The sequence below is a fragment of the Geospiza fortis genome, unplaced genomic scaffold, assembly GCF_000277835.1.
Source record: "Geospiza fortis unplaced genomic scaffold, GeoFor_1.0 scaffold16, whole genome shotgun sequence".
Taxonomy (NCBI): domain Eukaryota; kingdom Metazoa; phylum Chordata; class Aves; order Passeriformes; family Thraupidae; genus Geospiza; species Geospiza fortis.
Window position 1 is genome coordinate 10,711,046 of NW_005054302.1, and position 15,557 is coordinate 10,726,602.

Sequence of the window (15,557 nt, forward strand, 5' to 3'; positions counted from 1 at the left end):
CTGGCACTGTGACACCGCGCTCGCACAGCCGGGGCCGGCAATTAGCGCTGCTCTCAGCAGACGTAACTCGGGAGGGTTTCGTGCCCTACTTCACCTTGTTTTCAGGCCATCCAGGTCACGCTGTATGGTTGTCCTGCTTTCAGAGGAAGGTATGCCCCTCAGGTTTTCAGGAATTAGTTCCTGAGGTAACCTGCCTTCTGGCGTTCGTTTGAAAAAACAGGACAAGTTCCTGTCTTTTCTAACTTATTGTGGCTCGTTGCTTCTTTGAGGCTTAACGTGCACTGGTGTAATCAAAATGCTAAAGATTACTTTGTGGGCTTTTTTTTTTTTTTTTTAAAGAAATAGTTTATAGTTCGGTTTAAAATCCTAGTCAATTTTAGATAAACTGAAGTAGTCCTGGTTGGAGTGAACATAGAATCGTGCATGTGGATTTTTGTGCCAATCTCATTTACACTGATTAAAAAAAAGAAAACAACCCTACTTCAGATGCTTGTTGTTAAAGTAGGCAATATGTAAGGCAACATGGTCCTTTTCAAACTACAGCTAGAGTTATCACGGCTTCATGGCTTGGACCAAAGAAGAACCTTCTTCTGAGAATTGTCACTCCTAAATAGTTATTTTGCAGTTCTGATATAGGAAACTAGTAACTGCAACTTGACAGGACAGGCTCACTCTTGATAGAAGCGAGAGTTCACTTATTTTCCTTTTTCTTTCTCCAGAAGTTGAAAAGGTAGCTGATCCAAGGAAATGCCTGTTTTCTGTATTCATCAGTGCAAAGGAGCATTTTTCCCTGAAGAATCTTTAAGAATAGTTTAAGAATAACTTTTGTGTTACAGTGTTTCCCTTTATCTGCCTCTGTTCCAATTTCCCCTTTCAGAAAGTTGTTATTCTCTCTGTCCATTATCTATGTACTATACTAGACTTACGGACTTGTTACGGGAAACTTACGCACATTATCATTTATTTTCATGCCTGAGGCTCTTTCTGGGCATCTTTCCAGAATCTGTGTAAGTGCTTTCAGGAGAGCTGTACCATTTTGTTGTCTGTCATTACTACAGGATTTATCTTTAACTGTTTGTTGAAAGCTTAAACTGCCCCTGAGCATAAATGTGGCTTTTCAAGGTAGGCTTTGCTCCTGGCATAATCCAGGTTTGCAGTTTGTCCCCACAAGAGGAACAATGTATTTCTCCCTGTCACACACAATTGTTATGTATCATTGCTCACTTCATTTAATAACTCCCCAAAGTGTACCAAGTGATTTAGAGAAAAATTAGAAAGCTATGCCCTGAGCTTGGCCTGAAGTATGAGCCTGCCACAAAATGTGAAACAGAGTGAGCGTTCTGGCTTTGGAACAAGAGTCTGACTTCTGTGGATGTACTGGCATCTGACAGTAGGAAAACAGGCAGGTAGGAATAAAATTGGTACCTTTCCTGCCTCAGGAACCTGTAAAGAGGATGCTCTTTATCTGCTCTGAATTTCTGCTCTCTTCATTAGTATCAGTAACATAGATTGGAATTATTATGTAGTGTTGTCTGTCAAAGGATAAATTATAAATGTTAATCTTATTTGCTTTGTAAAATGATTGATTAAGATGCATTATACGATCTGTGGATGATCTTACTCAGCTTTTTAGTAGCCTTATTTCCAATTAACCAAATTCTCTTTGAAAGTGAAATAGGTATTAAAGCCTATTGATTGTTGCAGTTGTTATGAAATAACTGATTGTTGCAGAAAGCTCTCCATCTCAAAGGAAGAGATAGATTCTTCACAGTTGGATTGTTAAGACCTTTATATTGTTAATTTTGGGGAAATTTTCTTCTATGTCTAGGAAAATTAACCATGTCTTGTATTTATTTTTGAAAGCAATCTAAAGTTTTCTGAAGGCAAGCTCTATTTGTTTTGCCGGGTAAGACCAGGAATTGCCCGAATTGTGGAGCAATCAAATATTCCATGCATTGCTCTGCTGCCTGAGGCTAAACTATCTTGTTTGTCTTATTTTTTTTTTATTTTTTTCCCCCTGTTCATTCTGAAGACAAATGACTGCTTCCTGGAAATACATTCAAGCACTTTGCGATTTGTTGATTTGACTTTCTGAATCTGTAACTGGTCACAGAAGTCAAAATTTTTCATGAGCACAAATGAAATTTCAGGACAGAGTATCCCTTTGGCAAATCTCTTGAATTTCAGGTATTCCACAGAAGAAGAAATTATATCTCCTCTATGTTTGTGATTTCAGCACACATTTCTACAAAACCAAGGGACACTTAGAGCTAAAATGCAGTTTCCAAATAGTGTTCCTACTTTTAACTATCTCAGTTTGAGTTGACTGTTCTCATTGTGTACACCATGGCAGGGGCTGGAGTCTTATACCTTTTATACCTCTTCCATTTCTATGCAATTTGGGGTTTTTAAATATAAGTATATATTTTTAAGTCAACTTAAGCCCACTGTTTAAATGAAAGTCTGTGTCCTTGTCCACTACTGTCATGAGCCTGTACAAAAAGTGTGTATCTTCTCTGATCAAGAAGGGTCTTTCTTTTCTGGAGGAACAGAATATTCACTTATCAACACTGTCTGGTCTGGGTTTCATCTTTTCCATACAATGTTAATACTTTTAATACAGAAATCAAAGCCTTAGTTAGAGGAAGGTTATTTTGTTGTCCATAATTTCCCAACCCCTTTCTACCTGCTGGAAATTGCCCATAAAATGAGACCTGCCATCCCAGTCTCAGTAATTTAATGATGTTTTAATCACACTGAATTTCCATGGCACATAAAAGGATCCTTCTGCTGTGAATTTTCAGTAAAAAGAGTCACCCATTTTTGAAGCTTTAATCAATAGATTGGACAAAACAGAGATGTGGGGTGGGAAGGGATTTATGTTGAGTACAACCTAAGGGAGAGACCTCAACCTAAGGGAGAGAGAGAAATCGAGATCAGCTTCCCAAGGATTGTGAACCTTTATTGTCCTGTAATCACTGGATGGATGTGGGAAGCAGGTGGAATAGATAACCTTGTGCATGTCTTTCTGCTGAAACTGAAGAGGAGCTTTGAGGACTAGCTTACACTAGATATTGCAGTGTGAGGTGATTAAAGGGAAGGATTGCTTGGGGAAGATTATTCCAAGGGTTATCGCAGGACTAAAGCTCCACGTCAGATCTCTTGATCAGGACTCAGTGTCAAATTTCATTTCAAAGCCATCCTGTCTTTAAACATGCTCTCCTATTCCACCTTCCCCATTCTTTAGTGTAAGGGGTTATAAGTATGTATGTGCTTTGTATACAATATATGTATGCACACTCTCTGTGTATACCACAAGCTGCTGTTGCTATTCCTCTCCTGGGACTGCTCTGCCAATTTGTGTTGTGTTTTCCTAATATATAACCACAAGCTGGAGTGGAAGAAACTGATTTTCATTCATGACCTCAACTAATATTTGAGCTTATATTTTTCAGAGGTGAAAGGCTAATTCCCTTATTCTGCATAACCCTATGACTAATCCTTTTTAAGATGGAAACCAGAGTCAGAAGAACATAATTGGTTTATATTATTAGAGAGAGCTACCACAATCCTGATGTTTATGTAGCATTCAGGTGCTGTTATCTCTTTCCTTCAGCTTGTTTTTTGCAAGCAGCTGCTAGTTTTGTCACAGCCAGAAGGCCTAGATGGGCTGGGGAGGGAGAGATGCACTGGCAATCAGGAGGCTCTGAAGTCCTGGTGATGACTGTCCCATGAATCTATCATGGGACTGGGGCTAACAAACTAATTTTGTTTCTTTGTCTCTTTTGTCGCATTAAAAAGAGGCTAAGGAATGTCTGTTATGTACTTCTTGGAAGGGAATTGAGAGTGATTTTGTTAATGTTTTAAAATAAATTTAATTTTGCTATGCAGCTTATTGTCTTTTTTTTAAGTTAATGCAAAGCTGTCACAAATGGTCTAAGCTGCATAAAAACAAGCCTGCAGCTATCTGCCAACACCAGCAATAATGGATGGTCTGCTTCACAGGGTTGACCATGCATAAGCTGAAATTTGGAACCAAGGAATAGTTTGGTTTGGTGGATCAAATGAGTTCGAAACTTAAATACAACTTTTAAAATAAAGATAGAGGTCATGTTTCATTCTTCACCACCAGTTTCCACCAGTGTTGTCCCCAAGACAATATGAACTGTGCAGAGTTGGGCTTTCTCATGGTGTGCAGGTATCAGCTGAGAGGTGAGGTATCAGCTGAGATCAGTCAGATGGCTGATACAATATACACAAAACACAGTTACAACTGGCTTTTTCCCAAAGGAGTGGAAGTCTGGCTCCTCTACCCAGCTTTTCACAAAATGTCTGAAAGGATAATAACCTCAAAGCTTGAGATCAGGACTCAAATCCAGTGCAATTTAGCAAAAGTTTAAAGTCGCAGGGAAGAGCTAAGAATAGGCCAGATATTTTAATAGAAGGCTTGATTATCTTAAGTCCAATTTTCATGGGAAGTTTAGGTTACAGGGGTTCTGTAATAGCCCACTTCCATCAAGACTACCAAGAACTGTATCCACTTGTTGTTCCTCTCACATATGTTCTTCTGTGCCAGGTAAATAAGAACTAGGACTGGAGCTGGAACATGATAGACCCCTGGAAATAAAATATGAGTCAGACTTGGTGATTGCTTGATTAGAATGTATAATTTTCTGATAACCACCATCACACCAACCAAATTACATCCTGAGCTAAATTTGTTTTCCCACTATTACCTGTGATTCATAGGTAGTGGGTTGACCCTGGCTGGATGCCAGACACCCACCAAAGCTTTTCTATCACTCCCCTCCACAGCTGGACAGGATAAGAAAATATAATGAAGGGTTCACGAGATGAGGTGAGAACCAAGAGAGATCACTCACCACTTACCTCACAGGAAAAACAGACTCAGATTTGGGATATTATCTCAATTTATTGCCAATAAAATCAGAGTAGAATAATAAGAAGTAAAAATAGACCTTCAAACACCTTCCCCCCACCCCTCCCTCCTTCCCAGCTCAACCTGCTGCACCCCAGTATCTCAGGGAGACAGAGAAGGGGGGTTATGGTCACTTCATCACACGTTGTTCTTGTCTCTGCTCAGGGAGAGGAGTTCTTCCCCTGCTGCACCATGGAATGTCTCCCAAAGGAGGCAGTTCTCCATTAACTTCTCCACTGTGAGTCTACCAAACAGGCAGCAGTTCTCCACAAACTGTTCCAACGTGGGTCACTCTTCCACAGGGTGCAGTCCTTCAAGGACAGGTCCCCAACAAGGTACAAGTCGTACAAGGAAACCTGCTCCAGCATGGGCTCCTCTCTCCACAGGTCTGCAGGCCAGGAGCCTGCTCCACCATGGGCTCACAGCCTTGCCTCAGGCATCCACGTTCTCCAGTGTGGGGTCCAGCTCCTCCATGGGCTGCAGGTGGATCTCTGCATCCCTTTGGACCCCCATGGGCTGCAGGGGCAGAGCTGCCCCACCATGGCCTGCAGGGGAATCTCATCTCTAGTGCCTGGTGCACCTCCTGCCCTCCTTCTCCACTGACCTTGATGTCTGCAGGGCTGTTCCTCTCACATATTCTTGCCCCACTCTTCTCTGGCCACAATTACATCTGTACAGTAATTTTTTTTTCCCTTCTTAAATATATTATCATAGAGGCATTATCACCATTTCTAATTGACCAAGCCCTGGCCAGTGACACATCTGTCTTGGAGTTGGCTGGCATTTGCTCTGTTGGATATGGAGGGAACTTACAGCAGCTTCTCACAGAAGCCACCCCTGTCTCCCTCTGCTACCAAAACGTGGCCATGCAAACCCAATGCAGCAGGAGTGTGGCCCTTTGATAATCAACAGGACCACCAGCGAGTCAGCAGCAGCGGATTTAGTGGTGCCATTCAGTTGCAATGTAAGATGGATCATGTTCTGAGGGTTGGGAGACAGAACAATAGATCATGGTGTAAATTGGAACTTACTGCCTGGATTCATTGCTTTGCCTGCTGACCCACCGAATAATCTTCCACCCAAGGTATAGCTGCTGTTTAGGGGCAATGCTACGCGTCTCTCTTCAGTGGCAAACAACATAAAGGCTAAACACCATTTCAGTTACTCTAGCAATGTTTAAGAGAGAAACGTTATTGTAATAGGTTTTAAGAGGTGCAGTGCCCTTGTGATGGCCTTCATTCCAGGTGAGTTTCATCTATGAAAGTTATTGAGGTGGTTTTATATGTATTAGATCATTCACTGCACTAGAGTCTTCTTCTTAATGTTGAAAATATACATCTAGTTTAGAATTTTATTAAGTTCAAAAGAATCTCCAACTACTTTTTCATCTTTGTGCACTAATAATCATGCTTTTCTTCTGTCATTCTCCTAGCACAAAGGACAGAATCATTTAGGACAAAGCTATATTTATAGTAAATGTTAATTATTCTGCATTGACTGGAATTCATTAACTGTACAAAATGCCTGGAGGTATGTTTGTGGAAGTAGCTCAGAATTGTTTTTTAACTCAGAATGATTATTACCTCAAACAATAAGAAAGTAAATACTGTCGGGGTTGGTATGGTTGGCATGTGGGATATGGCTGAAAGCAGAACAACAAAGGAAGAATTCAGGAAGCAATTTGGAACATGCTGTGACAGCATTATGTTCAAAACTAACATAAGAGAAAGGAGTGTGTCTGCTTTATGAAGTGAAACTTGGCTGGCAGTAAATGAGGGCTGCATGAGTTATGGAGAAAATGGTATGGGTCATGGATGAAAATTTGGAAAGGAAGACAACAAAAATAGCCTCTTTTTCTACTTTTTAATATTAATTAGTACATTACTGAAAACAGGATACTTCAAAAATGCACTGTGTCATAAGGGGTTAGTCAATTCAAACCATCATACTTTTAAGCTTTCACAGAAGAAAAACCAAAACTGGTTCCAATTTTTAAAGTTAAGGTCTCTAAAGTAGGACTTGAAGAACAACAGATTATATAGTATTTTGGACTCAAAATTTCAGAGGGCCCACATTGAAAAACCTATCAGTACACCAATGAGATATGTGAATGGACAATACACCATTCTTTTGTCGGGAGAAACCTAATAATCATTTCCCGGCCCGTTTATATGGGCAAAACTTGATCCACTTATAGAACACATCAGTCCATTAGGGATAGTAAGTGGTCATCCACAACTGTGACATAAGGTGACAAAAAAAGCATTGAATTTGGATTGTACCAAAATTGATTTTACTTGTCTGACACATGGCTTGACAACCTTAAGCTGTAGTTTCCTGGCATTCTTTTTTTGTCATGTCATGGATTTTTGTTTGGAAAAAAACCCCAAAATTGAATACTCTGTCATTCAGAATTACTGACCTTCCTGTTGGCTGTCACTGATAGTGGACCTTATGTATTTAAATCTTCTCTACAGCTCTCTTCAAATTGATGACATCACAATTTGTTGTCATTCTCTGTTTTTTCATCAGCATTAAGTTAGTCTGAAGCTATTGACTTTCATGGCCACTTGATTTCATCAGAAGATGGAAGAAGCTCAGGAATCTGGGTTTCATTCTAGGGCATGGAAAAGCTGTGTTTTTAGGATTCGAACCTTTCAAGCTGATTCTCCCATATATGTTCCCTTCTGCTCTCTCCTGTCAAGTTCCTCCATGTCTTCTCCCTTTGGGTATATCACACCTGGTTTATATTTTAATCTCTTTTTCTACCCCCTCATTGCTTCATTCCTGTCTGCTTTTACAGACAGTCCTTGTATCCCCTTTGGGAGCTTCTTTGAGATCCCAGGACCTCCCTTTCCTGATGTGCAGGCAGTGTCCTTGCCTAACAAAGTCTAGTTCTCCTTTCAAAACTGTGGAAGTTTTGTTTCACCCTCTCCCCTGCTCCCAATTGGTGTCTTCCCAATCTCACCATCCTTTTCCTGCTTTAATATCAATCCATCCTGTATTTTCTTTCTCCCTTGCTGCTGATCCCTTTTTCTCATTTCCAGTCATAAACCCAGCCCAGTCACTCCCAGAGCAGAGGACTTTGGGAAGCAGCTTTCGACTGAACCATGGAAAGTCAGGTCAGTGTGAGCAGTATGAAGGGGATGAAATACATTCAACCACTCTGCTAAGGTGAAATTTGCGATAGTCACAGGGTGGAGAGAGAAAAATCTCTGCAGTTTTGGGAGGATTCCCCCAAATGGGATTCCCCCATTTTAGTCAACATTAGAACTTGACAAAAGCACATACATCTTAAAGGAGAATAGAAGCTATCGACAGGATTGCCCTGTAATGTTGGAGACAACATGACATTAGCTTAAAATTTGTGTCCAAGCAGCTCAGTTCCATAGGATGTGTCAGCAACAGGGGACATGGTGGTGTTTGGATAACTTCTTGAGGGTCTGTAGCAGAAGGGTTGGTGAACTTTGAGAGTACTTACTGCATCTTCTGGGAAAAGGAAGTAGAAGAGAATAGTAGCTCCAGATCATTCTCTCCCAAGTGTCTGCCGATCCAAGTCTGTGATCTTCAGTCTTAGATCCATATATGTGTATATCTTTCTGCTTTGTTATTTTAATTTTTTTTTTTCTTTTTGGTCACCCTCTGGGGCAAACTGGACCTTTTCTTTCAGTCAGTTTTTTGGTAGGTATGATTACAATTTCCTGGCATCACAGTCCCTCTGCCTCTATATTTATAGTAGAGTTTCTTCATTCCCAAATTTGTCTCAATGTTTGAAGAAGCTTTCATAATTTTACAGGAATTTCCTTTATTAAAAACTTTCCAATCTTTTTTTTTTCTTATTCCACACTAGCATAATTTTAGAAAGTTCTTTTAAAGACCTCCTCAGAGACCCTTTAAATTACAAACCTTTTCCTGTCTTTTCCCTTGTGTTTGAAACATGATGGCTCACACTGTTATGTAAGTTCCCTGTTTCAGTCTTGCCTTTATGATTGTGGAGGCTGCATTTTTTCAGAGACCATGGGACCAAGTAGGTGAAGCTGGAGGAGGATGTTCTAATGGGTCTAGTAGGAATGGCAGCATTTATACTACTTTGTGCAGTCCTAACTAAAACTGTGTCACTGAAACATGACCAAGCAATGAAAAGAAGCACTGATTGGAAAAGGTTAAGGGGTGTGTTGGAAGACCATAGAACAGTTTGGGTTGGATGGTGGTAAACTTCCCAGTCTGGCCATTCATGAGACTCTCTGGCAGTCACATCCTCAGTGCCAGAGGCTGGAACTGAAGCCCCTTCACAGCAGGCAGCTCCAGTGACCCAATGGTACCCTGCTTGACTCCAGACACACCCCACACTCACACCAGGTAGACTAGGTTTCCTTACTGCAGATTTCAACCCCAGAGTTAACCCCAGGTTTTCCGTAACAGAGTCCCATAAATTGCTTCATTCTATAAAGCAATTTATTCATGGTGCAGCAACAGAGAAAAAAACAAATCTGGTGCCTTTGAGAAGATCCTGGTGTGTTTCTAAGTGTCTGGTCACCTGGATGGGCCACAGGTCCCCATGTCTTTTGTTATGCAACTGTCAGGAGTTCATGGCTTGGGCTTAAGATGTCTGTCCCCATCTCCCAGGTAGGACCTCTTTAAGTATTGAAAGACCACAGCAAGGTCTCCCTGGAGTTTTCTCTTCTACTGGCTAAACAATTTAATCTCTCTCAGCTTTCTTCATAAGAGATGTGCTCTAGGCTGCTGATCATCTTCATGGCTGCTCTCCTCCATGTTCTTATGGTTGGGACCCCAGAGCTGGACACAGCACTGCAGGTGGAGTCTCATGAAGGCAGAATGGAGGGGCAGAATTCCCTCCCTCACCCTGCTGCCCATGCTGCTTTGGTACAGCCCAGGATGTGATTGGCTCTCTGTGTTACCAGCTCATGTCCAGCCTGCCGTCCAACACCCCTAGGTCTAAGATATGCTCTTGTTCACTGAAATAAAATCTTCTTGTCTTCCTGGACAAGAGACAGTAAAGGCTTCAAAAGAAAGGAAAAATTAGCCAAACACGGCTGTGCAGTCTTTTAAAATATAGCTCTTACATTTGTGCATCTGACTGATTCACCTTTGCTTTTCAACACTCAGAATAGTAAGTCCTATAAACAGACATCATATCCATGTGCAGTTTTGTATTACATACACACCTTTATGAGTTGGTGATCAATTAATCATATTCATATTGATAGAATAAGGTATATCCTTCATCAGTCACAACACCAGACAAAGCCACTGACCTATAAAAGTATTACATCTATCCTGTTTCAGATATGATAATAAAATAAAATTAAAATTAAGTGAAATGGAGTCAAACAACTTATAATTAAATATACTTGTAGTGTTTGAATAGATTCATTTTCTGTTCTACCTCTGGCAGATAAAGCAGAAAGGATTGTTATTAATAGTTATCCAAGTTACTCCAGCTTAAAGATGGTTATTATTAGTTATCCGAGTTACTCCAGCTTAAGGGTTGTTATTAATAGTTATCCGAGTTACTCCAGTTTAAGTATCTCTCTTCATAGGATTTTCTAGTGATCTTAAAGGCCTGATTAACTGCATGTTTGCTTTTTTATTTCATGTAATTCATCCCCTGAGATGGCTATACTATTGTTTATATGTACTCAATTAATTTTTATTATCCATTTCTTATGTATTATTTATAGGTAGGTTTATTTATATATTTATAGATAGGTTTGTTTTATCTTAAATTAGCAGTTCTTATGTATGCATAGGCTTCTACAACCTTTCCTTTCCTTTTGTTTTGTTGGTTTTTTTGGGCACATTTTATTTGGTTTTGTTTTTTTCATTTCCTTATCTGTACTCTGAAAAAAATACTGGTTTTCACATGTCACTTAAAATCAGACATTATAGTGTTAACTTCAGTATTCAAGAGATAGATCTCTCCAGTTCAGATGAAATAGCTAATACCTCTCTCTCTCTCTCTCTCTCATTGAAGGGTCACACCTAATCCACCATCCTTTCAACTGTTAATTACGTACATGTCCTATGTAGCACTTGGTTGTTGTTTGTCCTTTTTATTTTTCTGTTGATTTTGTAGGCAATGGACCACGCCCAGCCCCCCCCCCCCCATTTTTCCTTCATGCACCTCCTCACATGCCTCACTGAATTTAACAATACTCTCTGTTAATTTGAATGGCTCATTTTCATTCTAATTGTATTGCATTTGCTTGTCTGGTTCTGCAGTTTCAAACATTTTAGCTACTCTAGCAGTTAGATATTCTTTTGTATGTGGTTCTCTTTTTCTTCCAAAACTATTCAGAATGAATGTTGGAGGAGTCTTGGAGCTGATGCTGCCTTTTCTTTTGTCGTTTTCTGCTTCTGGGATTTGTACCATATTTGGTTCTCCTGTGTATACAGTGCTTCACTCTTATCCCTCTTTCTTAAGTCCAATTGCTGGAGGTTATCGTTAGCAAATGTTGAAGCCCTGACTCATTCCTGTGTTTATTATCTCTTTGAGCCTTTTGTTCATCTCTCAACATTTTCCTTGCTTATTGGCACGTCTGTGTTAATTCAGTGGAAGAAGTGGTTCCCCGTCTGATTCAGTGCTTGCTGCTGCTCTAGCTGGGTTCCCCAGCTGCTACCCTAATGGCTTTTCCCCATTTAACCCATAATTCCTCAAAGGTATGCCTGCTAAGAGCACTGTCGTTTTTCTAACTGGTTTCATTTGCTTGGAATTTCAGTTTCTTGTGATAGCAATTTGCTGTCTCATCTCCATCCCTTCCCATTTACTACAATATTGTTGCTTAAAAGAGCTATTGGTTTCCTCTGCATGTCTGTCAGAGCTGGGTTTGGAATAATGCACAGTGTACTGAATAATAATGCAGCTGTGGTGTGTTCCTCTCCAGCACAGTTATTATTATCAGTTCCTACACTGGATTTGTCTGGATCACTATGTCTCTCTTCATCCTTGTGTTTCAGGTGTCCCAAAGAGCTGTAGCAAACATGTTCTGCCTTTGAAACTGTGCTTACAGGGCTGCTGTGTGTTTCACTCATCCATTAAGGTCAGCCCTGGTAGAAGAAAAGTGGAGGTCAGTAGCTTCTCTGGTTCCAGAATTAAAACCTGCAGTTCTGGTACTGTCTTCTGGTTTTCTCTCATTCCACAACCTCTCACTGAACATTGCAGGACATTTACTTGGCCATTTGAGTTTACATGGTAAAGAAACAGCCTTCTGCTTTTCACAGCCACATTCCCATCTGTTAAATCCAACACTTCTTTGGCAAATTCTTCCAAATTTAAGCCTGTTATTCTAAAATGGCTCCTCAGACCAGGGTCATTTGAGTGCACTTGAGCAGTTGCCACCAAGTATCCTGGGAAGTGGTGGCAACCTCACAATGAGGCTCATCCTGTTCCAGTCCAACAGGATTACAGGGATGCTCCCAAACCTAGATGGACATGCAGCACTGAGTTGTGCAGCAGATTTGGGCAGATGTTCAGTTTGCCAGCCAGAACTGGCAAATGCTGCTCTTTTCCACTGATGCCTTCTCAGTCACTTTTTGCCTTGAAAAATACATTCCAACAGAAACAGGCTGAGAGGCAGAAGGTCTGCAAAGAGAACTTTGAGCCTGATGTCAGAGAAGAGATGCAAATATGAGCAAAGTGCTGATTCTGTCTTAAGCCAGTTGCTGACCTGCTCCTTTCCTGTCAGTGTGGTCAGCAGTGGGCTGTCAGAAGGGATGTAGGCTGTGGGAGAGACCCCCAAGTTTTGAGAGTGTAACTGATTGGTTATAAATGGGGTGCTTTTACACATTAATATTTATGCAGCCTATCCAGAATCAGCAAAGGAAGGTTAATTTTACATTAAGTTGTATTTTAGTGCAATACAAATCTGAAGAGGTGTTGTGAGACTTCAGTGGCACAACCAATATGAAAAAGTGATTTTTTTGTTGTTTGATCAGTACTCAAGGGAGTATCAACATATAAAATCTGTAAGTTTTCATGAATGGCTGAAGGTACTTTAATTCCTTCATCAGTTTCACAGACTATTGCGGACAGATTTTAGTGAAACTGGTCACTGTGCTGTTAATTATTAAACGAGTTCTTATTACTCCTAATGGGCTTGAACCATCACTAAGAATGTTTTAGCTTTGATTTTGACCATGCTAATAATAGTCTTACCTGTCTTGTTGCATGGTACAATTGCTTTCATGTGTTACTTTCTGTCTGCTCTAGAAGCAAAACTTACTTTGGTAACATAATGGTAGGATATATATGGATTGCAACACAGTTTTGATCTGTGTTCCCTTTCCAAGTGCCATTATATCAAATCCATTAAGTGCTTACAATGCATGGGCTGAAAAAATGACTATGAGAAAAAAACAAAGAGCTGCCATATTTCTACATCTCAGTGACTCAGCAGCAGATCTACTGAGTTCACAAACAAAAATCTAATTTTTAGTCCTGCAAACTAGATTTCACCTCTGATAGTCAAAGGGACTCTTGAGTTTACAATTATCAGCACCTCTAATAAAGAAAACTCTTTGAAATTATCATTACCATGCTCTGTTCTTTCCACTATGTCTAAAATTGCTCTGACAGCCCCCTGTCTCCCCATAAAGGCATTTCTGAAATTATTTCAGACTGTGATTAGCCAGGACAAACCTGACTTTGATTTCCAAAACCCCCATTGAATAAACAGAATTTGCAGTTAAAAAATCCCATAGTTTTTAAAGTCTGGAACTAAGTAAAAACTGAAAGAGAAAATGGAGAACCTCCATCACCTTGCAGATTTCTTTTAATACTTAACTTAGCAACAGTTCTAATCCAGTAAAGATGTATTTATGTTTGAATGTGGTTTAGTTTGACTGTGACTGAATACCTTGACAAGAAGTAAATGGTCCTCTTTTAGTGACCTTAATCCCTCAGGGCAGAGACATGGTGTCCAAATTACATACCCTGGCTTGCTCTTTCATATGTGCTTTAATAAGCTAAAAAGATTTAAAAATACCCCAACAAAACTAATTACCTTTAGACAAGAGATCAGTGTTTTCACTGTCAGAATCCATACAATTCATCTATTTAATCACAATCATTTTCACAAACTGATGCCCCTACATGTAGTAGGTGCATAGGGAGTACACTTCCTATGTATTAGCTGCAGAGTTTAGACAGCAGCTGGGTCAGAAGAATAAAATTTGAATTCCTGTTTCTTCAGAAGCATCTCTTCCTTTCCACAAAATGACTATTAGGATGGATGTTAAAAGGCATTTTTTTTTTCATTTAAGAAAAGTGTTTTTAAAGGATACTACAGAGTGGGAGTTTGTTACTGCTTGTAGACCCTTCTCCAGCTTTAATTTTTTGAGCATACAATAAAAGATCACAAGGGTATTTTAGGGCTTACTGTGTTAAATTCTCTCTGTGAACAGGCAAATAACTCCCTGTGCTCTGAGCTCTGAGTTCTGTTATTCTGATCTGCTCCCAACCTTGCAGCATATAGCAGTCCAAAACTTCCACCATTTAATATGGTTTTGCAGCTTTCCTTAGTGTACACAATACAGCTTCAAGGTTTTCCAAAAACTGTGTGAAACCAAATAGATAAAAATTTCCCCTCTGTAGGAGTGCTGATTGTGAACATAAAAGTGCTCCCAAGGTCTTCTGAAAATTGATAGGCCATAGCTGTGCTTTCATTGCAAAGGGTTCAAGCAGCTGTTAACTCTGCTTTATCACCACGTGATATATCATGCTGCTCTGGGCATTTATTTTTTCTATCTCCACCACACGCGATGTGCCTCTGACTTTTTCTTGTCAAGCAGAATTAAGTTCAGGGGTGCTGTTGAAGCTAGTGAGCTTTTTACATGCCAGAAAATTGGAGTTTAATAAATCGGTGTAATTTACACGAGCAAGCAAGAGTGATGAGACGTGTCAGAAAAAGTAGCCAACAGGGAAGTACATGAAAATAATTCAAGACTGCAACAAGATCAAAAAGTTGACTTTAGGAATGTTCCTTGTAACAGCCACCATAGGGGTTTTTTGGGTCAGTTTTGTTTCCACCTGGCAGCAAGTCAGCAACTTATCCTGTATGGGCTCTTCAGTGCTTTGGAAGACTGAGCTGGTGTCTCATTGTCCTCATCAGTCAGTGAGGAAATGATGTGATTTTAATTATTGAATATTCAGTGCTGATAAAATAAGAAGAAGAGAGAGAAAGGGTGATATCTGGGTTCCAGATCTATGGTTCTTGGTAGTTACACAGGTAATATTTTAACTTCTAAAATAGCACTGCCTTGTTATCTGTGAAACTGTGTTTTATCTTTCTTCCCTTTTATTACATGAAGTTTGTCATTCTTCTTGCACCTTCAACATTTTGCATCATGTTTTCTTACACCTTCAGGATGTTGCATCCTGTTGTCACTTCTGTATATTTCATTTCCTCTGTTGTTAAGTTTTGCCTTTTCTAGTTGCATAGCAGAGTTGTTTGGAAAGTTCTACCTCTACTGCCCTGGGAATGCTTTTCTGAGCTCACCTACCGATAGGCACATCTCTTTTCATTCAAGTACTTTCCTAAAAGTTACTTCCATTCTTACAAAAAGTCAAACAACCACCATTGGGTAGGAGACACTAGAC